At 42.8% G+C, this 26,473-nt stretch overlaps 1 protein-coding gene across 2 annotated transcripts in view; it reads right to left on the minus strand.

Moving 5' to 3' along the window:
- The window catches only part of LOC117328824, a 181,114-nt gene that overhangs the window by 55,378 nt on the left and 99,263 nt on the right, over positions 1–26,473 (minus strand). The gene's annotated exons all lie outside the window — the stretch shown is intronic.

The following is a 26,473-nucleotide window of genomic DNA, read 5'->3' on the forward strand; positions in this document are numbered from 1 at the left end:
TAACTATGTTGTTGTGAAGAAACAATCCTGTCCATTATCATAGAAGAGATACTCTTTCAGTTATTACATGAGAGTAGTGAGAGGCTATAGGTCCTTCCCAGTTTGACCCAGTGCCCCCTGTATTACCGGTGAGAGGTTATAGGTCCTTCCCAGTTTGATCCAGTGCCCCCTGTATTACCGGTGAGAGGTTATAGGTCCTTCCCAGTTTGACCCAGTGCCCCCTGTATTACCGGTGAGAGGTTATAGGTCCTACCCAGTTTGACCCAGTGCCCCCTGTATTACCGGTGAGAGGCTATAGGTCCTACCCAGTGCCCCCTAGTGCCCCCTGTATTACCGGTGATAGGCTATAGGTCCTACCCAGTTTGACCCAGTGCCCCCTGTATTACCAGTGAGAGGCTATAGGTCCTACCCAGTGCCCCCTAGTGCCCCCTGTATTACCAGTGAGAGGCTATAGGTCCTACCCAGTTTGACCCAGTGCCCCCTGTATTACCGGTGAGAGGCTATAGGTCCTACCCAGTTTGACCCAGTGCCCCCTGTATTACCGGTGAGAAGCTATAGGTCCTACCCAGTTTGACCCAGTGCCCCCTGTATTACCGGTGAGAGGCTATAGGTCCTACCCAGTTTGACCCAGTGCCCCCTGTATTACCGGTGAGAGGTTATAGGTCCTACCCAGTTTGACCCAGTGCCCCCTGTATTACCGGTGAGAGGCTATAGGTCCTACCCAGTTTGACCCAGTGCCCCCTGTATTACCAGTGAGAGGCTATAGGTCCTCCCAGTTTGACCCAGTGCCTGCTGTATTACCGGTGAGAGGCTATAGGTCCTTCCCAATTTGACCCAGTGCCCCCTGTATTACCGGTGAGAGGCTATAGGTCCTTCCCAGTTTGACCCAGTGCCCCCTAGTGCCCCCTGTATTACCGGTGAGAAGCTATAGGTCCTACCCAGTGCCCCCTAGTGCCCCCTGTATTACCGTTGAGAGGCTCTAGGTCCTTCCCAGTTTGACCCAGTGCCCCCTGTATTACCGGTGAGAGGTTATAGGTCCTTCCCAGATTGACCCAGTGCCCCCTGTATTACCGGTGAGAGGCTATAGGTCCTACCCAGTTTGACCCAGTGCCCCCTGTATTACCGGTGAGAGGCTATAGGTCCTTCCCAGTTTGACCCAGTGCCCCCTGTATTACCGGTGAGAGGCTATAGGTCCTTCCCAGTTTGACCCAGTGCCCCCTGTATTACCGGTGAGAGGCTATAGGTCCTACCCAGTTTGACCCAGTGCCCCCTGTATTACCGTTGAGAGGCTATAGGTCCTTCCCAGTTTGACCCAGTGCCCCCTGTATTACCGGTGAGAGGCTATAGGTCCTTCCCAGTTTGACCCAGTGCCCCCTGTATTACCGGGGAGAGGCTATAGGTCCTTCCCAGTTTGACCCAGTGCCCCCTGTATTACCAGTGAGAGGCTCTAGGTCCTACCCAGTTTGACCCAGTGCCCCCTGTATTACCGGTGAGAGGCTCTAGGTCCTTCCCAGTTTGACCCAGTGCCTGCTGTTACCGGTGAGAGGCTATAGGTCCTACCCAGTTTGACCCAGTGCCCCCTGTATTACCGGTGAGAGGCTCTAGGTCCTTCCCAGTTTGACCAAGTGCCCCCTGTATTACCAGTGAGAGGCTCTAGGTCCTTCCCAGTTTGACCCAGTGCCCCCTGTATTACCGGTGAGAGGCTATAGGTCCTTCCCAGTTTGACCCAGTGCCCCCTGTATTACCAGTGAGAGGCTATAGTCCTACCCAGTTTGACCCAGTGCCCCCTGTATTACCGGTGAGAGGCTATAGGTCCTTCCCAGTTTGACCCAGTGCCCCCTGTATTACCAGTGAGAGGCTATAGGTCCTTCCCAGTTTGACCCAGTGCCCCCTGTATTACCGGTGAGAGGTTATAGGTCCTACCCAGTTTGACCCAGTGCCCCCTGTATTACCGGTGAGAGGTTATAGGTCCTACCCAGTTTGACCCAGTGCCCCCTGTATTACCGGTGAGAGGCTATAGGTCCTACCCAGTTTGACCCAGTGCCCCCTGTATTACCAGTGAGAGGCTATAGGTCCTTCCCAGTTTGACCCAGTGCCCCCTGTATTACCAGTGAGAGGCTATAGGTCCTTCCCAGTTTGACCCAGTGCCCCCTGTATTACCGGTGAGAGGCTATAGGTCCTTCCCAGTTTGACCCAGTGCCCCCTGTATTACCAGTGAGAGGCTATAGGTCCTTCCCAGTTTGACCCAGTGCCCCCTGTATTACCAGTGAGAGGCTATAGGTCCTACCCAGTTTGACCCAGTGCCCCCTGTATTACCGGTGAGAGGCTATAGGTCCTTCCCAGTTTGACCCAGTGCCCCCTGTATTACCAGTGAGAGGCTATAGGTCCTACCCAGTTTGACCCAGTGCCCCCTGTATTACCGGTGAGAGACTATAGGTCCTTCCCAGGTTGACCCAGTGCCCCCTGTATTACCGGTGAGAGGTTATAGGTCCTTCCCAGTTTGACCCAGTGCCCCCTAGTGCCCCCTGTATTACCGGTGACAGGCTATAGGTCCTTCCCAGTTTGACCCAGTGCCCCCTGTATTACCGGTGAGAGGCTCTAGGTCCTTCCCAGTTTGACCCAGTGCCCCCTGTATTACCGGTGAGAGGCTCTAGGTCCTTCCCAGTTTGACCCAGTGCCCCCTGTATTACTGGTGAGAGGCTATAGGTCCTTCCCAGTTTGACCCAGTGCCCCCTGTATTACCGGTGAGAGGCTATAGGTCCTACCCAGTTTGACCCAGTGCCCCCTGTATTACCAGTGAGAGGCTATAAGTCCTACCCAGTTTGACCCAGTGCCCCCTGTATTACCGGTGAGAGGCTATAGGTCCTACCCAGTGCCCCCTAGTGCCCCCTGTATTACCGGTGAGAGGCTATAGGTCCTACCCAGTTTGACCCAGTGCCCCCTGTATTACCGGTGAGAGGCTATAGGTCCTACCCAGTTTGACCCAGTGCCCCCTGTATTACCGGTGAGAGGCTATAGGTCCTTCCCAGTTTGACCCAGTGCCCCCTGTATTACCGGTGAGAGGTTATAGGTCCTACCCAGTTTGACCCAGTGCCCCCTGTATTACCGGTGAGAGGTTATAGGTCCTACCCAGTTTGACCCAGTGCCCCCTGTATTACCAGTGAGAGGCTATAGGTCCTACCCAGTTTGACCCAGTGCCCCCTGTATTACCGGTGAGAGGCTATAGGTCCTTCCCAGTTTGACCCAGTGCCCCCTGTATTACCGGTGAGAGGCTATAGGTCCTACCCAGTGCCCCCTAGTGCCCCCTGTATTACCAGTGAGAGGCTATAGGTCCTACCCAGTTTGACCCAGTGCCCCCTGTATTACTGTCCATTATTAGCCAGATACACATTATTAGCCATGCTATCCCACCAGTACAATCAGGACCTACAGCCAACAGAGGGCTATTGGTAGTAGTGATTACAACAACCTGCCTGTTAATAGAGATTTCTGATGTAATACCCCAGTCATCATCAATTCTGTCTATAGGGAAAGCTAATCATTGGCTTTCTATTCTGAAAACTCCATTCAGGAAGGTTTATGATAAATGGAGGCTTTCCCTAGCACCAACTCAATTCATGGTCATTGTTGATGGAGTAGAGGTTTGTTGTAGAACAAAACCCATCCTGCTTCTAGAATAGTGTTTTTCATTATCCTGACAAGTAACAACACTCTAAAAACATGAATCTAGAGCTGACCAAAGCTACTAATTGTCATCCCTTGTGAAGGCTGGACCAATACTGGTAAAAGATTGGGTCAAACAGGGGTGGCTTTTTATGTAATAAACCTTTGCCTGTTAATAAGCCCATACCAGGTAATAAGCCCATGTCTGGTAATAAGCACATGTCTGGTAATAAGCCCATGTCTGGTAATAAGCACATGTCTGGTAATAAGCCCATACCAGGTAATAAGCCCATGCCTAGTAATAAGCCCATGTCTGGTAATAAGCACATGTCTGGTAATAAGCCCATACCAGGTAATAAGCCCATGCCTAGTAATAAGCCCATGTCTGGTAATAAGACTATGTCTGGTATTAAGCCCATGCCTGGTAATAAGACTGCCTAGTAATAAGCCCCTGTCTGGTATTAAGCCTATGTCTGGTATTAAGCCTATGTCTGGTATTAAGCCCATGTCTGGTAATAAGCCTATGACTGGTATTAAGCCCATGCCTGGTAATAAGATGCCTGGTAATAAGACTATGCCTACTAATAAGCCCAATTTAACCCTACTAAGAGTGAACGTTTGTGACTAGTACATGGTAGTAGCCCATGCCTGGTAATAAGACTATGCCTTGTAATAAGCCCAATTTAACCCTACTAAGAGTGAACATTTGTAGTACAGTACAGGATAGCTATGGTAAGAATTGTTGCTACAACAAAATTAATTCCTACATTAAAGAGTTCTATACTAAAATTTATATCATCATTAAATAATTTGTATCTACTCAGACATTGATATTCAAATATCATTCTAATCAAACATAAATTTTCAAGCATGAAATACTTATTATCTCACAATTATGACTCTATAACAATAAAATCTGAAGTATTATCCAGATCTGCTAAGTAAAATTTACCATAATTTTTTAAGTTTGTAGCAATCCTAATTGGAATTCATAACAGAAAGAAGCAATCATGCCAGAATGAACCTACCGAGTTCAAATGAGGTACCCCAACCTTTAAAATCAGTGGTGCAGTTCCCAGAGTATTAGGGACACCTGTGTATAGTATTAGGGACACCTGTGTATAGAATAAGGGACACCTGTGTATAGTATTAGGGACTCCTGTGTATAGTATTAGGGACACCTGTGTATAGTATTAGGGACACCTGTGTATAGTATTAGGGACACCTGTGTATAGTATTAGGGACACCTGTGTATAGTATTAGGGACACCTGTGTATAGTATTAGGGACACCTGTGTATAGTATTTGGGACACCTGTGTATAGTATTAGGGACACCTGTGTATAGTATTAGGGACACCTGTGTATAGTATTAGGGACACCTGTATATAGTATTAGGGACACCTGTGTATAGTATTAGCATTATTCTGTAAACATCCTATCCTACAGCTCATTGATTTAGGTCAAATTCCTGCAGCAGACCATTGGTCAGTGGGTCAGAATTAAAGGTATTCATTTGCTATTTGTTGAGTCCATAAGAGAGGAATATTCTCCCCTGTTATGTATAGCTGTTGGTGGTGGTTCACATTCTCTTTTCTTTATATAAAGATGTTATTGATTCAGTGGGGCTAGCTCTGCATTTTCCTCTATTTAAACTTGAAATTTACCCCAATTCAGTATTTTCTATGAAGATGTAGGTCATGTAAACATTTCTGATTAATTAAAGACTGAGAGATAATCTGTAAAACTATAAGTGTACTAAGCAGGAACATATCTAAATCATATCAAAGGTCAAAAGTCACCTAGAGATCTCCCAATGATGTACATCTCCAATCTGTGATTGATGGTGCTACACCAATACGTTCTAGATACAGGCTCAAGATAAATGAAGTTTTCTTTCATCTTTTAGATTTTTTAACTGAAAAAAAGAAGGTGGTTCCAGCAAATATGACATAAATCTGTATACAGTGGTTCAGGAGCCATGGTAACAGACACTGTGTTGGGAGATAATTGGTGTATTGACCTATATACAGTGGTTCAGTAGCCATGGTAACAGACACTGTGTTGGGAGATAATTGGTGTATTGACCTATATACAGTGGTTCAGTAGCCATGGTAACAGACACTGTGTTGGGAGATAATTGGTGTATTGACCTATTTTAAGTGGTTCAGTAGCCAAGGTAACAGACACTGTGTTGGGAGATAATTGGAGTATTGACCTATATACAGTGGTTCAGTAGCCATGGTAACAGACACTGTGTTGGGAGATAATTGGTGTATTGACCTATTTTAAGTGGTTCAGTAGCCATGGTAACATACACTGTGTTGGGAGATAATTGGAGTATTGACCTATATACAGTGGTTCAGTAGCCATGGTAACAGACACTGTGTTGGGAGATAATTGGAGTATTGACCTATATACATTGGTTCAGTAGCCATGGTAACAGACACTGTGTTGGAAGATAATTGGAGTATTGACCTATATACATTGGTTCAGTAGCCATGGTAACAGACACTGTGTTGGGAGATAATTGGAGTATTGACCTATATACAGTGGTTCAGTAGCCATGGTAACAGACACTGTGTTGGGAGATAATTGGTGTATTGACCTATTTTAAATGGTTCAGTAGCCATGGTAACAGACACTGTGTTGGGAGATAATTTGAGTATTGACCTATATACAGTGGTTCAGTAGCCATGGTAACAGACACTGTGTTGGGAGATAATTGGTGTATTGACCTATATACAGTGGTTCAGTAGCCATGGTAACAGACACTGTGTTGGGAGATAATTGGAGTATTGACCTGTATATATCCTGGAACTATGGAACCCGGACAGAGTCATTAACAGACATGCAGCTTACAATAGAGTTAAATGATGTGGGGCCCTACTTCACCAACAACTTGTGTTACTATCTGAAAGGTTTACTAATCAATTTTACATAATATCTGAAATCTTAATGGTCTTATTGTGTATCATTACTGCCTTAAATGTCAAAACACCATTCTTATAGTATACACATTTCAGGGACTTCACCTCAACTACTTTATACAATATACCTTGTAAGTGTGAGAGTCCTGAGGTTTACAGACTACATCACCTAGTTAGTACAGTATACCGTGTTGTGTGAGAGTCCTGAGGTTTACAGACTACATCACCTAGTTAGTACAGTATACCGTGTTGTGTGAGGGTCCTGAGGTTTACAGACTACATCACCTAGTTAGTACAGTATACCGTGTTGTGTGAGAGTCCTGAGGTTTACAGACTACATCACCTAGTTAGTACAGTATACCGTGTTGTGTGAGGGTCCTGAGGTTTACAGACTACATCACCTAGTTAGTACAGTATACCGTGTTGTGTGAGGGTCCTGAGGTTTACAGACTACATCACCTAGTTAGTACAGTATACCGTGTTGTGTGAGGGTCCTGAGGTTTACAGACTACATCACCTAGTTAGTACAGTATACCCTGGTCTGGGGATGTACAGGAACACAAACTGTGGCCTAACCAATATATACTCAGTTACAGCACTACCTGATCCAGTTAGACTATATCCTCTTACAAGGTAACCATTGATTGGTCTGACCTAAATTACCATGTCTGATAGTGTCAGGATCTCAGGCCATAGAACCTTAATGTACACCGATTCCAAAATTGAGGCCTAAAGGGCCTGTATCCTGTGGTATCAGCAAAAGGTTTAATTGGTCTTGTAGTAGAATTGTTTTTTAACCCTGACAATATTCTCCCCATTCCTGGTCACCTCCAGGCAACCTTCCACATGACTTAAATCACTGTTTATGGATTTAATACTAATTACGACGGAGTTAACTGGTCCTTGTACAAGTGTATATTGACATAACCACATCAGCTGAATACACATCCTCATAAGGCTGGCCTTAATGATACAAAACAAAATGCAGAACACAAACTTGGAACAAAATAAAATGGTGTATAAAAGGAAGCCCATTTATATTATATTTCTATAACAGTATTTGCCCGAGTCTGTTCTGTAGTTATTGATCTGAAGTAAATTGTCAATCATTGTAAATTATTGACCTGAAGTAAATTGTCAAACATTGTAAATTATTGACCTGAAGTAAATAGTCAAACATTGTAAATTATTGACCTGAAGTAAATTGTCAATCATTGTAAATTATTGATCTGAAGTAAATAGTCAAACATTGTAAATTATTGATCTGAAGTAAATAGTCAAACATTGTAAATTATTGACCTGAAGTAAATTGTCAATCATTGTAAATTATTGATCTGAAGTAAATAGTCAAACATTGTAAATTATTGATCTGAAGTAAATTGTCAAACATTGTAAATTATTGATCTGAAGTAAATTGTCAAACATTGTAAATTATTGATCTGAAGTAAATAGTCAAACATTGTAAATTATTGATAGTGTCATTAATGTCAACATTGACATAACATTATGTTCACATTTCAGATGACACAACAGCTGATTAGAGTTTTATGTTATTTTTGTCCGTAATCCCAGTCTGATGGTTAACATAACCTTAAACAAGAGGCCCAAAGGGCCTTAACGGTCACCTGAGATTTGAAATATTTCGGTCAACTAAATTGACCCTTTTTGGCCCCACCCATCAGTCCTAATGGGGTCAGTCTATGAAGAGTATTTGATTCATACATATAGTAGATAAGAAGATTTTTGAAATTTCAGTCAATTTGACCCTTTTTGGCCACGCCCACCAGCCCCTGGGGGTCAACCAGGGCCAACATGTACATAACATCAAACTGTAATCCCATGCTGATAATTTGAACCAAGTTAGAATGAATTCCAATACAAATCCAACAAATAATAGTCAAAAATGTGATTTCCCTATATAAACTATAGTAAAGTTTACCCCCTCCCCAGGGGCAAACGTGAGACCCCAGGGTCATGAGATTCACAATGTTGGTAAAGCACCATAAGACCCCTTCATCTATGAAAAGTATTTGATTCTAACATATCTGAGAGTAGAGAAAGAGTTTTGAAATTTCAGTCAATTTGACCCTTTTTGGCCCCGCCCACCAGCCCCTGGGGGTCAACCAGGGCCAACATGTACATACCATCAAAGTGTCCTCCCATGCTGATAATTTGAACCAAGTTAGAATGAATTCCAATACAAATCCAACAAATAATAGTCAAAAATGTGATTTCCCTATATAAACTATAGTAAAGTTTACCCCCTACCCAGGGGCAAACGTGAGACCCCAGGGTCATGAAATTCACAATTTTGGTAAAGCACCTAAAGACCCTTCCATCTATGAAGAGTATTTGATTCTAACATATCTGAGAGTAGAGAAAGAGTTTTGAAATTTCAGTCAATTTGACCCTTTTTGGCCCCGCCCACCAGCCCCTGGGGGTCAACTAGGGCCAACATGTACATACCATCAAAATGTCATCCCATGCTGATAATTTGAACCAAGTTAGAATGAATTCCAATACAAATCCAACAAATAATAGTCAAAAATGTGATTTCCCTATATAAACTATAGTAAAGTTTACCCCCTCCCCAGGGGCAAACGTGAGACCCCAGGGTCATGAAATTCACAATTTTGGTAAAGCACCTTAAGACCCTTCCATCTATGAAGAGTATTTGATTCTACCATATCTGAGAGTAGGGAAGAAGATTTTTGAAATTTTAGTCAATTTGACCCTTTTTGGCCCTGCCCACCAGCCCCTGGGGGTCAACTAGGGCCAACATGTACATACCATCAAAGTGTCCTCCCATGCTGATAATTTGATTCAAGTTAGAATGAATTCCAATACAAATCCAACAAGTAATAGTCAAAAATGTGATTTCCCTATATAAACTATAGTAAAGTTTACCCCCTCCCCAGGGGCAAACGTGAAACCCCAGGGTCATGCAATTCACAATTTTGGTAAAGCACCACAAGACCCTTTCATCTATAAAGAGTGTTTGACTCCACCATATCTGAGAGTAGAGAAGAAGATTTTTGAAGTTTTAGTCAATTTGACCCTTTTTGGCCCCACCCCTCAGGCCCCTGGGGGGTGGGGACCATATAATTCACAATTTTGGTTGACCTTCAGCCATAGAAACTTTCTGCCAAATTTCATTGAATTTTGATTTTGTTAAGTGGTTTTGGAGAAGAAGTCGAAAATGTAAAAAGTTTACGGACGCACGACGCACGACGCACACCGCACGATGCACGACGGACGACGGACGACGACGGACAAAAGGCGATTAGAATAGGTCACTTGAGACTTTGTCTCAGGTGACCTAAAAAAACTTATCATACATTTGTTAATGTATAAACATTCAAAAACACTTTCAAAGTTTCTTGTCTGTAGGGTCACAATAAATATCTGAAGTATGTTTATTTTTCTAACGTGTTGGTTTTTATGCATTAAACAGGGAATAGATATAAAGGTACATGTTTGTCCTGTCCTGATTGATATGCAAATTAGTTTGAAATCAAGTCGATACAATACAACAGTGATATTCAAAAGGAGTGTACAATGACAATTCTATATATAACATTAGTGACTATCATTTTTGTACGATACTAGGAGTTATATGTCTGTACTCTTATGATGAACTGCATATCTGTAGCAGCTTTACCCAAATCATCAAAAGAAATAATGTGACTGTGGATCAGCTGACAAGATTACCATTGGTTATGATTGCCATGGTAACCTGGTGTTTTTAATGATAAATCAGAACTATTTTGTATACAATGCATGTTTCAAACACAACAGGAAGGGAAGCCACACATGATATTAATCTCCGGCCACCGAACCATCACCAGGGTTTGGTGGAGCAGATGTTACGATTCATAGGTCAATCATTTTGTTATCTTGCTCTCTATCTTAAGGCAATTATTATGTCAGAAGGGAGAAAGATTTGACAATTAGTAGGACACAACCCAGTTATCACCTACAGGTTCTGACAATTAGTAGAACACAACCCAGTTATCACCTACAGGTTCTGACAACTAGTAGAACACAACCCAGTTATCACCTACAGGTTCTGACAATTAGTAGGACACAACCCAGTTATCACCAACAGGTTCTGACAACTAGTAGAACACAACCCAGTTATCACCTACAAGTTCTGACAATTAGTAGAACACAACCCAGTTATCACCTACAGGTTCTGACAATTAGTAGGACACAACCCAGTTATCACCTACAAGTTCTGACAATTAGTAGAACACAACCCAGTTATCACCTACAGGTTCTGACAATTAGTAGAACACAACCCAGTTATCACCTACAGGTTCTGACAACTAGTAGAACACAACCCAGGTATCACCTACAGGTTCTGACAATTAGTAGGACACAACCCAGTTATCACCTACAGGTTCTGACAACTAGTAGGACACAACCCAGTTATGACCAACAGGTTCTGACAATTAGTAGGACACAACCCAGTTATCACCTACAGGTTCTGACAATTAGTAGGACACAACCCAATTATCACCTACAGGTTCTGACAACTAGTAGGACACAACCCAGTTATGACCTACAGGTTCTGACAATTAGTAGAACACAACCCGGGTATCACCTACAGGTTCTGACAATTAGTAGGACACAACCCAGTTATCACCAACAGGTTCTGACAATTAGTAGAACACAACCCAGTTATCACCAACAGGTTCTGACAATTAGTAGGAGACAACCCAGTTATCACCTACAGGTTCTGACAATTAGTAGGACACAACCCAATTATCACCTACAGGTTCTGACAATTAGTAGAACACAACCCGGGTATCACCAACAGGTTCTGACAATTAGTAGAACACAACCCGGGTATCACCAACAGGTTCTGACAATTAGTAGAACACAACCCAGTTATCACCTACAGGTTCTGACAATTAGTAGAACACAACCCGGGTATCACTAACAGGTTCTGACAATTAGTAGAACACAACCCAGTTATCACCTACAGGTTCTGACAATTAGTAGGACACAACCCAGTTATCACCTACAGGTTCTGACAATTAGTAGGACACAACCCAGTTATCACCTACAGGTTCTGACAATTAGTAGGACACAACCCAGTTATCACCAACAGGTTCTGACAATTAGTAGAACACAACCCAGTTATCACCAACAGGTTCTGACAATTAGTAGAACACAACCCGGGTATCACCTACAGGTTCTGACAATTAGTAGGACACAACCCAGTTATCACCTACAGGTTCTGACAATTAGTAGGACACAACCCAGTTATCACCTACAGGTTCTGACAACTAGTAGGACACAACCCAGTTATCACCAACAGGTTCTGACAATTAGTAGGACACAACCCAGTTATCACCAACAGGTTCTGACAATTAGTAGGACACAACCCGGGTATCACCTACAGGTTCTGACAACTAGTAGAACACAACCCGGGTATCACCAACAGGTTCTGACAATTAGTAGGACACAACCCAGTTATCACCTACAGGTTCTGACAATTAGTAGGACACAACCCAGTTATCACCTACAGGTTCTGACAATTAGTAGAACACAACCCAGTTATCACCAACAGGTTCTGACAATTAGTAGAACACAACCCAGTTATCACCAACAGGTTCTGACAATTAGTAGGACACAACCCGGGTATCACCTACAGGTTCTGACAATTAGTAGGACACAACCCAGTTATCACCAACAGGTTCTGACAACTAGTAGGACACAACCCGGGTATCACCAACAGGTTCTGACAATTAGTAGGACACAACCCAGTTATCACCTACAGGTTCTGACAATTAGTAGGACACAACCCAGTTATCACCAACAGGTTCTGACAATTAGTAGAACACAACCCAGTTATCACCAACAGGTTCTGACAACTAGTAGGACACAACCCAGGTATCACCTACAGGTTCTGACAATTAGTAGGACACAACCCAGTTATCACCTACAGGTTCTGACAATTAGTAGGACACAACCCAGTTATCACCTACAGGTTCTGACAATTAGTAGGACACAACCCAGTTATCACCTACAGGTTCTGACAATTAGTAGACAGGTGTACTACACACCAAGGTCGTCTGACCAGGACAGGTGTACTACACACCAAGGTCGTCTGACCAGGACAGGTGTACTACACACCAAGGTCGTCTGACCAGGACAGGTGTACTCCACACCAAGGTCGTTTGACCAGGACAGGTGTACTCCACACCAAGGTCGTCTGACCAGGACAGGTATATTCCATACCAAGGTTGTCTGACCAGGACAGGTGTACTCCACACCAAGGTCGTCTGACCAGGACAAGTGTACTACACACCAAGGTCGTCTGACCAGGACAGGTGTACTCCACACCAAGGTCGTCTGACCAGGACAAGTGTACTACACACCAAGGTCGTCTGACCAGGACAGGTGTACTCCACACCAAGGTCGTTTGACCAGGACAGGTGTACTCCACACCAAGGTTGTCTGACCAGGACAGGTATACTCCACACCAAGGTCATCTGACCAGGACAGGTGCACTACACACCAAGGTTGTCTGACCAGGACAGGTGTACTCCACACCAAGGTCGTTTGACCAGGACAGGTGTACTACACACCAAGGTCGTCTGACCAGGACAGGTATACTCCATACCAAGGTTGTCTGACCAGGACAGGTGTACTCCACACCAAGGTCATCTGACCAGGACAGGTATACTCCACACCAAGGTCGTCTGACCAGGACAGGTGTACTACACACCAAGGTCGTCTGACCAGGACAGGTGTACTCCACACCAAGGTCGTCTGACCAGGACAGGTGTACTACACACCAAGGTCGTCTGACCAGGACAGGTGTACTCCACACCAAGGTCGTTTGACCAGGACAGGTATACTCCACACCAAGGTCGTCTGACCAGGACAGGTGTACTCCACACCAAGGTCGTCTGACCATGACAGGTGTACTCCACACCAAGGTCGTTTGACCAGGACAGGTGTACTCCACACCAAGGTCGTCTGACCATGACAGGTGTACTCCACACCAAGGTCGTCTGACCAGGACAGGTGTACTCCACACCAAGGTCGTCTGACCAGGACAGGTGTACTACACACCAAGGTCGTCTGACCAGGACAGGTGTACTCCACACCAAGGTCGTCTCACCAGGACAGGTGTACTCCACACCAAGGTCGCCTGACCAGGACAGGTGTACTACACACCAAGGTCGTCTGACCAGGACAGGTGTACTACATGTAACAAGAACATTTATCCTTTTGTTATAACATAAGACTTTATATAACTATGGACTCTTAATCTTAATAATAAACAAATTTACAAAACATGGCCTTATATACTGGTAGGTGTGTACAGGTGTTCATTCAGAGTGCAATTGAGACATAAATATGTAAACAAAATGACTTTTGATTACAGGATGTGATGATGTACAACAAAAGGAGACATTTCTAAGTACATTTGGCCACAAGTAAGCATAAACAGATGCACTAAATACATACAATCCTTTCAGAACAAAAATAATGACATGCATGAAATTTAAAAATGTCATATGAATATGTTCAGTAAACCGTTCAATTCCGAGGTATAACATGAGCTTAAATTCCCTGCCAAAATACTGAAATCCAAACAGTTCTTGGACATTAAGTGGTTAAGTGTGTGTAATACAATATGCTAAATTTCTACAGAATTAATGCCACATTTAAAATTAAATAAATTGAAATTCATCAACCTGGTATTAAAGTCTTACCTTAGATCCTGATATAGATAGTGCCGACTGATCTAGTGTAGAACTTGATGACCTGTGTGTATCTAACTGTTAATAATGTTATGTTTGCTTGATGAAAGGAGTAAATCAAGCGCCCATGAAGTGTTCTTTTAAACCAATCAATAGCCAGGGTGACAGCAGTTTGATCCACACGTAAGGTTGAATGGTACTAGTCTGCCTGTTATATGTTCTAGTTACATGGTATGTATGACACTATAATTGCTGGATATTTTCTTTCAAAATCTTTCTTCTTTTAAACTTTCTACTCAAAATTTAATTTGTTAAAAAATCATTTAAACACTCTTATAAACTATTTTTGATAACCAATTTATTCAATGCATATTATTGGCCTAATATCGGGTCTTGGTGACTCTTGGCTATCACAAGATTTAACAAGAGGCCCAATGGGCCTGTATCGCTCACCTGGCTCTACAGCAAATTTGAAGTTGAATAAGGTCATTTCTACAGATACTATGCTGATTACCATTTTATTCAAATATCAGAGTAAGCTAGGTTTATTCATGTCAATAAATTTCCAGACCTTAATTCGAGCATACTATTGGCCTAATATTCAGGTATTGGTGACTGTTAGCTATCGTAAAATTATTGTTTGAAGATTTTAGCATATTTGATCCATGTGACCTTGAATGAAGATCAAGGTCATTTATTTGAACAAACTTGGTAGCCCTTCACCCCAGGATGCTACAGGTCCAATATCAAGTCCCTGGGTCTCTTGGTTATTGAGAAGAAGTCGTTTGAAGATTATAGCCTATTTGACCCCTGTGACCTTGAATGAAGGTCAAGGTCATTTATTTGAACAAACTTAGTAGCCCTTCACCTAAGCATGCTACAGGCCCAATATCAAGTCCCTGGGCCTCTTGGTTATTGAGAAGAAGTTATTTGAAGATTATAGCCTATTTGACCCCTGTGATCTTGAATGAAGGTCAAGGTCATTCATTTGAACGAACTTGGTAGCCCTTCACCCCAGCATGCTACAGGCCCAATATCAAGTCCCTGGGCCTCTTGGTTATTGAGAAGAAGTTGTTTAAATGAAAAAGTTTATGCCGGACGGCCGGACGACGGACCACGGCATAAGCTCACTTGCTCTTCGGGCAGGTGAGCTAATCAGTAACAGTCTTCATTCTTCCATAGTATGTGATATAACATTCCCTGAAGTATTACATATATTGCAATGATACAGAATATCTCATCATTATTGGCTCATTGGATAGAGGTCACCTTGTTCTATTTAGGTCATCTTGACCTACTTGACCATTTAATGTTCTACTTAGGTCCATAGAGGTCACCTTGGCATACTGTCCAGTTAATGTTCTATTTAGGTCACTTTGGCATACTGTCCAGTTAATGTTCTATTTAGGTCACCTTGACCTACTTGTCCATTTAATGTTTCTATTTAGGTCTATAGAGGTCACCTTTGCATAATGTTTGGTTAATTTTCTATCTAGGTCACCTTGGCATACTGTCCAGTTAATTAAAAGTAAAAAATAGCAGACTGAAAGCTGTTGAGTAAAGTATATAGCGGTCAAGAGTAAAGTATATTTGTGGTTTCATTTCAATATTTGTAATATAACTTGCAGTTATCATTTCGATTGGTTAAGATTCTAAATGTCAATAAAGTGCCGTTAAAGCAAGGATAAGCTTTTGACTCGATTTGTCATTTGTGATATGGAACATATTTTTGCATATATCTATTTATGTTTCTACGTGTGTAAGTCCATGTAAACAGATACAGGTGCTACTACTGCATATTAATGGTCAGAAAAAGTGAAGTGATAGAACAGGCATCAACACATCACCCAAATACTGCTGTGCGACATAGATCTCTGTTGCTGGGTAAGAATATAGGCAAATTTCAGTACCAATCGAAACTCATGACAATATCTTAATCACTATGCATGGGTGCTGTTGTTGACTTGTGCTAATTTCTGGGTTTGAAGAGGACTGAGAGCTAAAAATGTGTGTTGATACCTAAACAAAAACGGAAACTATATGTGTAAAGAACAACAGCATTCTCCAGCATGCTGCGGATATTTGCCGTTAGTTATCTATTCAACTTCATAGATAGACCTAATTCACTGTGAAATCTTCATATTTCGATTGATACAACTTTGAAGTGTAGTTTGTGATCATCTGAAAACCACATAACAAGCTTACTCAAAACAGCAAGGTACTTTGCTAATTGTATTTTTCAACTGCAATTAGCTTTGCTTAACTTTCGCAATAACTTTAATGAAACAAACGATTAACATATGTTCAGGATCATAAAAGCTATGTAACTGTTACCATATCAAAACAAACTATGAAGTTATCTTATTGAACTTATAACAGGGGTCGACATTAACGCTTGTCCGATTGTCCGGTACCAGACGAAATTGATGTCGGACAAGTGAAATCATTAAAGTACTTGTCCGACGGGACAAGTAACAAATCTGTCATTGTGTTTTATTGATGTTATATTCTGAAGTCAAAACTGATTCAATACTCACTGTAAAATGAGTAAAAACTCCTTTAAATTGTGTTAACCATCGAACGGAAGTGAGTTGATCATGCTTATTAAAGCTTCATTCGGAACTACATAGAAATGATGGTAGACTTCCGAGGGCTCTCGAAAACATGTAATCGGTATCACTAGTATGTTTGAAACGCATGCGAATGCTGTACATGTGAGAGCATTGATACTACGACAGATACCGTCTGCTGGAATCGTAATAAAAATGAATCAGTTTTGATATAATTAAGGAGGCTACAGATGAAGCAGACTGCCGTGCCCTAGAAAACGGTGACATGTTTTAATGTTTTCACAGTAGTAAGTTTGTTTATAGTTTAGTCGAACAGTTCTCCATGAAAGTTAATTATTTTAGAGTACTTCATTCATCTGCTTTCAGGTAAAAAAAAGGATGGTTTGGTAAAACTTCAATAACTTGTAATAATACTTTCTTGCTGTTTTATTGTTGTTAGTAATTATTATGAGTCGAAATTATGGCTTGCAGTGCTTACCTCTACTTTATAATAAATCATCTCGCTGTTTACACATAACAGATAGAAAGTAGAAACACATGTAGGACAAGTGATTATTTCATTCGGACAAGTGAATTTATCTTATCACTTGTCCGAAGGGGCAAGTGCAGAAAAAAGTTAATGTCGACCCCTGTATAATATACGAAGAAAACCGAAAAGCTATCCAGAAAATGCACTTGCATGACCATGTAAAACTTTTTATTGATGCAAAACTAATAGTTTTGATTTCAGATTATGCACATGTATTTTTAAAAGTTACTTTGACAAGTTTCAAAGCAATACAACCTCTATAACAAATAAGAATAACGATTTTCTCTTACCTTTTGAAGATGTCTGTACCTTAATTTTTCAACCGCTATAAATATTACTCAATCCCACATTACTCGTACATACCGCGTGAGAGATCTAATGTTGGTTACAGAGTTTTTTTCTCATTCTTCTATAAATTCAAATTTTTTGTTTACAGACAAACACAAATATAAGTAGAACTTGTGAAATTCAAACAGATGATGCTGTTTTTGTTTTCTTTCTTGTAGACAAAAGATTAGTCAGAATGTGGTAATTCTTACTTTTCAAATGCGACACATTTTCACGCCACATGGAGCATTTCTTATAGTGTGTCAAATTTGGCACATATCAGAAAATCTTGAAGTTAGAATTTCAGAAAAACGTGTACTTGCCACCCAGGAGTTATGTCACCTACGAGGTAACTCTGTGTCAATTACAAGGTTTACTTTTATCAGATACAAGACTTACCTGTATCAGGTAGACTTATCAGTATAAGTACCTGCTCTACAATCAGGTTTACCTTTCCTACAGGTGTCAATCATTGAATGAAGCCCGATAGTCAATTAGACATGAAGTAACTCTATACAGTGTTACATGTATTAAGTTAAGGATGATAGAAGTATGATAAAACACCAGGACAATGTTATCACGATCAAACAGCCAGCCACAGTGTTTTAACAATGGGGTAGACAAAAACTATGAAGCTATCTAATGTTCTTCATTCCTGTGAAGGAAGGCAATAGGTATTCCTGGAGAAAGCCATCTAATAATTATAGTCATAAAAATGTCCAATAATAATAGAATAACGTTACCTTTCATAATCCAGCGAGCTGACAAATACAGAAGTAGTTTTTTGACAATAATTTCTAGCTTTAAGAAGAAACCGGAGAAAAGTGCTCCATAAAACATGTACAAATTGGTCAGGTTAATACCATGGATAGAGCCTAAGGCTGCAACATTATAACTTTTCACCTCTAATGATCGATGGTCTTTTCCTTCGTCTTCACACCAGACATCGTCTTCACACCAGACATCGCCACATTACTATGACTTTCTGTGCTATAGTGTTACAGGTCTCTAACACATAGGCTGTTTTTACCATAATTACAATTATAAACCATTCTTTCGTTGATGCTGATGAACAAAAGAGGTTATGCCTAGATAATCATTAGATGAACTCCCAAGATTTCACTAAAGTAGGTAAATTGAAAAGAAACATTATGCTTAACATTTAGCCATACATTTATGGAATTTGTTGATTAGTAATGAAAACATAAAAAACATGGGTATGGAAATATATTTCACCAACATGTATGGCTATATAAATCTATTTCACCAACATGTATCGTTTGGTAAATTATTTCACCAACATGTAAGGTTATGGTAATCTATTTCACCAACATGTAAGGTTATGGTAATCTATTTCATCAACATGTATCGTTTGGTAAAATATTTCACCAACATGTAAGGTTATGGTAATCTATTTCATCAACATGTATCATTTGGTAAAATATTTCACCAACATGTATCGTTTACCCCCCCCCCCCCCCCCCCCATGTTGGTGTAATTCTCGTTCATACCCCTATGTTGGTGTAATTCTCGGCTTTATCTGGTGACCCCCATCCCCATGTTGGTGTAATTCTCGGCCTTATCTGGTACGCACCCCCATGTTGGTGTAATTCTCTGCTTTATCTGGTACACACCCCCATGTTGGTGTAATTCTCTGCCTTATCTGGTACACACCCCCATGTTGGTGTAATTCTCAGCTTTATCTGGTACACACCCCCATGTTGGTGTAATTCTCAGTTTTATCTGGTACACACCCCCATGTTGGTGTAATTCTCGGTTTTATCTGGTACACACCCCCATGTTGGTGTAATACTACCTTATCTGGTACACACCCCCATGTTGGTGTAATACTACCTTATCTGGTACACACCCCCATGTTGGTGTAATTCTCAGTTTTATCTGGTACACACCCCCATGTTGGTGTAATTCTCAGTTTTATCTGGTACACACCCCCATGTTGGTGTAATTCTCAGTTTTATCTGGTACACACCCCCATGTTGGTGTAATACTACCTTATCTGGTATACACCCCCATGTTGGTGTAATTCTCGGCCTTATCTGGTACACACCCATGTTGATGTAATTCTCGGCCTTATCTGGTACACATCCCCATGTTGGTGTAATACTACCTTATCTGGTACACACCCCCATGTTGGTGTAATACTACCTTATCTGGTACACACCCCCATGTTGGTGTAATACTACCTTATCTGGTACACACCCCCATGTTGGTGTAATTCTCAGTTTTATCTGGTACACACCCCCATGTTGGTGTAATACTACCTTATCTGGTACACACCCCCATGTTGATGTAATTCTCGGCCCCCCATGTTGGTGTAATTCTCAGTTTTATCTGGTACACACCCCCATGTTGGTGTAATACTACCTTATCTGGTACACACCCCCATGTTGGTGTAATTCACGGCCTTATCTGGTACACACCCCCATGTTGGTGTAATTCTCTGCCTTATCTGGTACACACCCCCATGTTGGTGTAATTCTCAGTTTTATCTGGTACACACCCCCATGTTGGTGTAATACTACCTTATCTGGTACACACCCCCATGTTGGTGTAATTCTCGGCCTTATCTGGTACACACCCCCATGTTGGTGTAATTCTCAGTTTTATCTGGTACACACCCCCATGTTGGTGTAATACTACCTTATCTGGTACACACCCCTATGTTGGTGTAATTCTCGGCCTTATCTGGTACACACCCCCATGTTGGTGTAATTCTCGGCCTTATCTGGTACACACCCCCATGTTGGTGTAATACTACCTTATCTGGTACACACCCCCATGTTGGTGTAATACTACCTTATCTGGTACACACCCCCATGTTGGTGTAATTCTACCTTATCTGGTACACACCCCCATGTTGGTGTAATACTACCTTATCTGGTACACACCCCCATGTTGGTGTAATTCTCGGCCTTATCTGGTACACACCCCCATGTTGGTGTAATTCTCTGCCTTATCTGGTACACACCCCCCATGTTGGTGTAATTCTCAGTTTTATCTGGTACACACCCCCATGTTGGTGTAATACTACCTTATCTGGTACACACCCCCATGTTGGTGTAATTCTCGGCCTTATCTGGTACACACCCCCATGTTGGTGTAATACTACCTTATCTGGTACACACCCCCATGTTGGTGTAATTCTCGGCCTTATCTGGTACACACCCCCATGTTGGTGTAATTCTCGGTTTTATCTGGTACACACCCCCATGTTGGTGTAATTCTCTGCCTTATCTGGTACACACCCCCCATGTTGGTGTAATTCTCAGTTTTATCTGGTACACACCCCCATGTTGGTGTAATACTACCTTATCTGGTACACACCCCCATGTTGGTGTAATTCTCGGCCTTATCTGGTATACACCCCCATGTTGGTGTAATTCTCGGCCTTATCTGGTACACACCCCCATGTTGGTGTAATTCTCGGCTCTTTTTGGTACACACCCCCATGTTGGTGTAATTCTTGGCCTTATCTGGTACACACCCCCATGTTGGTGTAATTCTCGGTTTTATCTGGTACACACACCCATGTTGGTGTAATTCTCGGCCTTATCTGGTACACACCCCCATGTTGGTGTAATTCTCGGTTTTATCTGGTACACACCCCCATGTTGGTGTAATTCTCGGTTTTATCTGGTACACACCCCCATGTTGGTGTAATTCTCGGTTTTATCTGGTACACACCCCCATGTTGGTGTAATTCTCGGCCTTATCTGGTACACACACCCATGTTGGTGTAATTCTCGGCCTTATCTGGTACACACCCCCATGTTGGTGTAATTCTCGGTTTTATCTGGTACACACCCCCATGTTGGTGTAATTCTCGGCTTTATCTGGTACACACACCCATGTTGGTGTAATTCTCTGCCTTATCTGGTACACACCCCCATGTTGGTGTAATTCTCGGCCTTATCTGGTACACACCCCCATGTTGGTGTAATTCTCGGTTTTATCTGGTACACACCCCCATGTTGGTGTAATTCTCTGCCTTATCTGGTACACACCCCCATGTTGGTGTAATTCTCTGCCTTATCTGGTACACACCCCCATGTTGGTGTAATTCTCAGCTTTATCTGGTACACACCCCCATGTTGGTGTAATTCTCGGCCTTATCTGGTACACACACCCAATGTTGGTGTAATTCTCAGTTTTATCTGGTACACACACCCAATGTTGGTGTAATTCTCAGTTTTATCTGGTACACACACCCAATGTTGGTGTAATTCTCAGTTTTATCTGGTACATACCCCCATGTTGGTGTAATTCTCGGCCTTATCTGGTACACACCCCCATGTTGGTGTAATTCTCTGCCTTATCTGGTATACACCCCCATGTTGGTGTAATTCTCGGCCTTATCTGGTACACACCCCCATGTTGGTGAAATTCTCGGTTTTATCTGGTACACACCCCCATGTTGGTGTAATTCTCGGCCTTATCTGGTACACACCCCCATGTTGGTGTAATTCTCAGTTTTATCTGGTACACACCCCCATGTTGGTGTAATTCTCAGTTTTATCTGGTACATACCCCCATGTTGGTGTAATTCTCGGCCTTATCTGGTACACACCCCCATGTTGGTGTAATTCTCTGCCTTATCTGGTATACACCCCCATGTTGGTGTAATTCTCGGCCTTATCTGGTACACACCCCCATGTTGGTGTAATTCTCGGTTTTATCTGGTACACACCCCCATGTTGGTGTAATTCTCGGCCTTATCTGGTACACACCCCCATGTTGGTGTAATTCTCAGTTTTATCTGGTACACACCCCCATGTTGGTGTAATTCTCAGTTTTATCTGGTACACACCCCCATGTTGGTGTAATTCTCGGCCTTATCTGGTACACACCCCCATGTTGGTGTAATTCTCGGCCTTATCTGGTACACACCCCCATGTTGGTGTAATTCTCAGTTTTATCTGGTACACACCCCCATGTTGGTGTAATTCTCGGCCTTATCTGGTACACACCCCCATGTTGGTGTAATTCTCTGCCTTATCTGGTACACACCCCCATGTTGGTGTAATTCTCGGCCTTATCTGGTACACACCCCCATGTTGGTGTAATACTACCTTATCTGGTACACACCCCCATGTTGGTGTAATTCTCGGCCTTATCTGGTACACACCCCCATGTTGGTGTAATTCTCGGCCTTATCTGGTACACATCCCCATGTTGGTGTAATACTACCTTATCTGGTACACACCCCCATGTTGGTGTAATTCTCGGCCTTATCTGGTACACACCCATGTTGGTGTAATACTACCTTATCTGGTACACACCCCCATGTTGGTGTAATTCTCGGCCTTATCTGGTGACCCCCATGTTGGTGTAATTCTCGGCCTTATCTGGTACACACCCATGTTGGTGTAATACTACCTTATCTGGTACACACCCCCATGTTGGTGTAATTCTCGGCCTTATCTGGTACACACCCCCATGTTGGTGTAATTCTCGGCCTTATCTGGTACACACCCCCCATGTTGGTGTAATTCTCAGTTTTATCTGGTACACACCCCCATGTTGGTGTAATACTACCTTATCTGGTACACACCCCCATATTGGTGTAATTCTCGGCCTTATCTGGTACACACCCCCATATTGGTGTAATTCTCGGCCTTATCTGGTACACACCCCCATGTTGGTGTAATTCTCGGCCTTATCTGGTACACACCCCCATGTTGGTGTAATTCTCGGCCTTATCTGGTACACACCCCCATGTTGGTGTAATTCTCGTCCTTATCTGGTACACACCCCCATGTTGGTGTAATTCTCAGTTTTATCTGGTACACACCCCCATGTTGGTGTAATACTACCTTATCTGGTACACACCCCCATATTGGTGTAATTCTCGGCCTTATCTGGTACACACCCCCATATTGGTGTAATTCTCGGCCTTATCTGGTACACACCCCCATATTGGTGTAATTCTCGGCCTTATCTGGTACACACCCCCATGTTGGTGTAATTCTCGGTTTTATCTGGTACACACCCCCATGTTGGTGTAATACTACCTTATCTGGTACACACCCCCATGTTGGTGTAATTCTCAGTTTTATCTGGTACACACCCCCATGTTGGTGTAATTCTCGGCCTTATCTGGTACACACCCCCATGTTGGTGTAATACTACCTTATCTGGTACACACCCCCATGTTGGTGTAATTCTCGGCCTTATCTGGTACACACCTCCATATTGGTGTAATTCTCGGCCTTATCTGGTACACACCCCCATGTTGGTGTAATTCTCGGCCTTATCTGGTACACACCCCCATGTTGGTGTATTCTCATTCTCGGTTTTATCTGGTACACACCCCTATGTTGGTGTAATTCTCTACCTTATCTGGTACACACAACCCATGTTGGTGTAATACTACCTTATCTGGTACACACCCCCATGTTGGTGTAATTCTCTCGGCCTTATCTGGTACACACCCCATTTGGTGTAATTCTCGGCCTTATCTGGTACACACCCCCATGTTGGTGTAATTCTCAGTGCCTTTATCTGGTACACACCCCCATATTGGTGTAATTCTCGGCCTTATCTGGTACACACCCCCATGTTGGTGTAATTCTCTGCCTTATCTGGTACACACCCCAATGTTGTGTATGTATTCTAAGTTGTAATCTGGTACACCTACCCCCCCATGTTGGTGTAATTCTCAGCTTTATCTGGTACACACCCCCATGTTGGTGTAATTCTCAGTCCTTATCTGGTACACACCCCCATGTTGGTGTAATTCTCGGCCTTATCTGGTACACACCCCCATGTTGGTGTAATTCTCGGCCTTTATCTGGTACACACCCCCATGTTGGTGTAATTCTCAGCTTATCTGGTACACACCCCCATGTTGGTGTAATTCTCGGCCTTATCTGGTACACACCCCCATGTTGGTGTAATTCTCGGCCTTATCTGGTACACACCCCATGTTGGTGTAATTACTAGGCCTTATCTGGTACACACCCCCATGTGGTGTAATTCTCGCCTTATCTGGTACACACCCCCATGTTGGTGTAATTCTCGGCCTTATCTGGTACACACCCCCATAGTTGGTGTAATTCTCGGCCTTATCTGGTACACACCCCCATGTTGGTGTAATTCTCGGTTTTATCTGGTACACACCCCCATGTTGGTGTAATACTACCTTATCTGGTACACACCCCCATGTTGGTGTAATTCTCGGTTTTATCTGGTACACACCCCCATGTTGGTGTAATACTACCTTATCTGGTACACACCCCCATGTTGGTGTAATTCTCAGTTTTATCTGGTACACACCCCCATGTTGGTGTAATTCTCGGCCTTATCTGGTACACACCCCCATGTTGGTGTAATACTACCTTATCTGGTACACACCCCCATGTTGGTGTAATTCTCGGCCTTATCTGGTACACACCTCCATATTGGTGTAATTCTCGGCCTTATCTGGTACACACCCCCATGTTGGTGTAATTCTCGGCCTTATCTGGTACACACCCCCATGTTGGTGTAATTCTCGGTTTTATCTGGTACACACCCCTATGTTGGTGTAATTCTCTACCTTATCTGGTACACACACCCATGTTGGTGTAATACTACCTTATCTGGTACACACCCCCATGTTGGTGTAATTCTCGGCCTTATCTGGTACACACCCCCATGTTGGTGTAATTCTCGGCCTTATCTGGTACACACCCCCATGTTGGTGTAATTCTCTGCCTTATCTGGTACACACCCCCATATTGGTGTAATTCTCGGCCTTATCTGGTACACACCCCCATGTTGGTGTAATTCTCGGCCTTATCTGGTACACACCCCCATGTTGGTGTAATTCTCAGTTTTATCTGGTACACACCCCCATGTTGGTGTAATTCTCGGCCTTATCTGGTACACACCCCCCATGTTGGTGTAATTCTCAGTTTTATCTGGTACACACCCCCATGTTGGTGTAATTCTCAGCCTTATCTGGTACACACCCCCATGTTGGTGTAATTCTCGGCCTTATCTGGTACACACCCCCATGTTGGTGTAATACTACCTTATCTGGTACACACCCCCATGTTGGTGTAATTCTCAGTTTTATCTGGTACACACCCCCATGTTGGTGTAATTCTCGGCCTTATCTGGTACACACCCCCATGTTGGTGTAATACTACCTTATCTGGTACACACCCCCATGTTGGTGTAATTCTCAGTTTTATCTGGTACACACCCCCATGTTGGTGTAATTCTCGGCCTTATCTGGTACACATCCCCATGTTGGTGTAATACTACCTTATCTGGTACACACCCCCATGTTGGTGTAATTCTCGGCCTTATCTGGTACACACCCCCATGTTGGTGTAATACTACCTTATCTGGTACACACCCCCATGTTGGTGTAATTCTCGGCCTTATCTGGTACACACCCCCATGTTGGTGTAATTCTCGGCCTTATCTGGTACACACCCCCATGTTGGTGTAATTCTCAGTTTTATCTGGTACACACCCCCATGTTGGTGTAATTCTCGGCCTTATCTGGTACACACCCCCATGTTGGTGTAATTCTCGGCCTTATCTGGTACACACCCCCATGTTGGTGTAATTCTCAGTTTTATCTGGTACACACCCCCATGTTGGTGTAATTCTCGGCCTTATCTGGTACACACCCCCATGTTGGTGTAATTCTCGGCCTTATCTGGTACACACCCCCATGTTGGTGTAATTCTCGGCTCTATTTGGTACACACCCCCATGT

The sequence above is a fragment of the Pecten maximus genome, chromosome 6 (assembly GCF_902652985.1).
Source record: "Pecten maximus chromosome 6, xPecMax1.1, whole genome shotgun sequence".
NCBI lineage: Eukaryota > Metazoa > Mollusca > Bivalvia > Pectinida > Pectinidae > Pecten > Pecten maximus.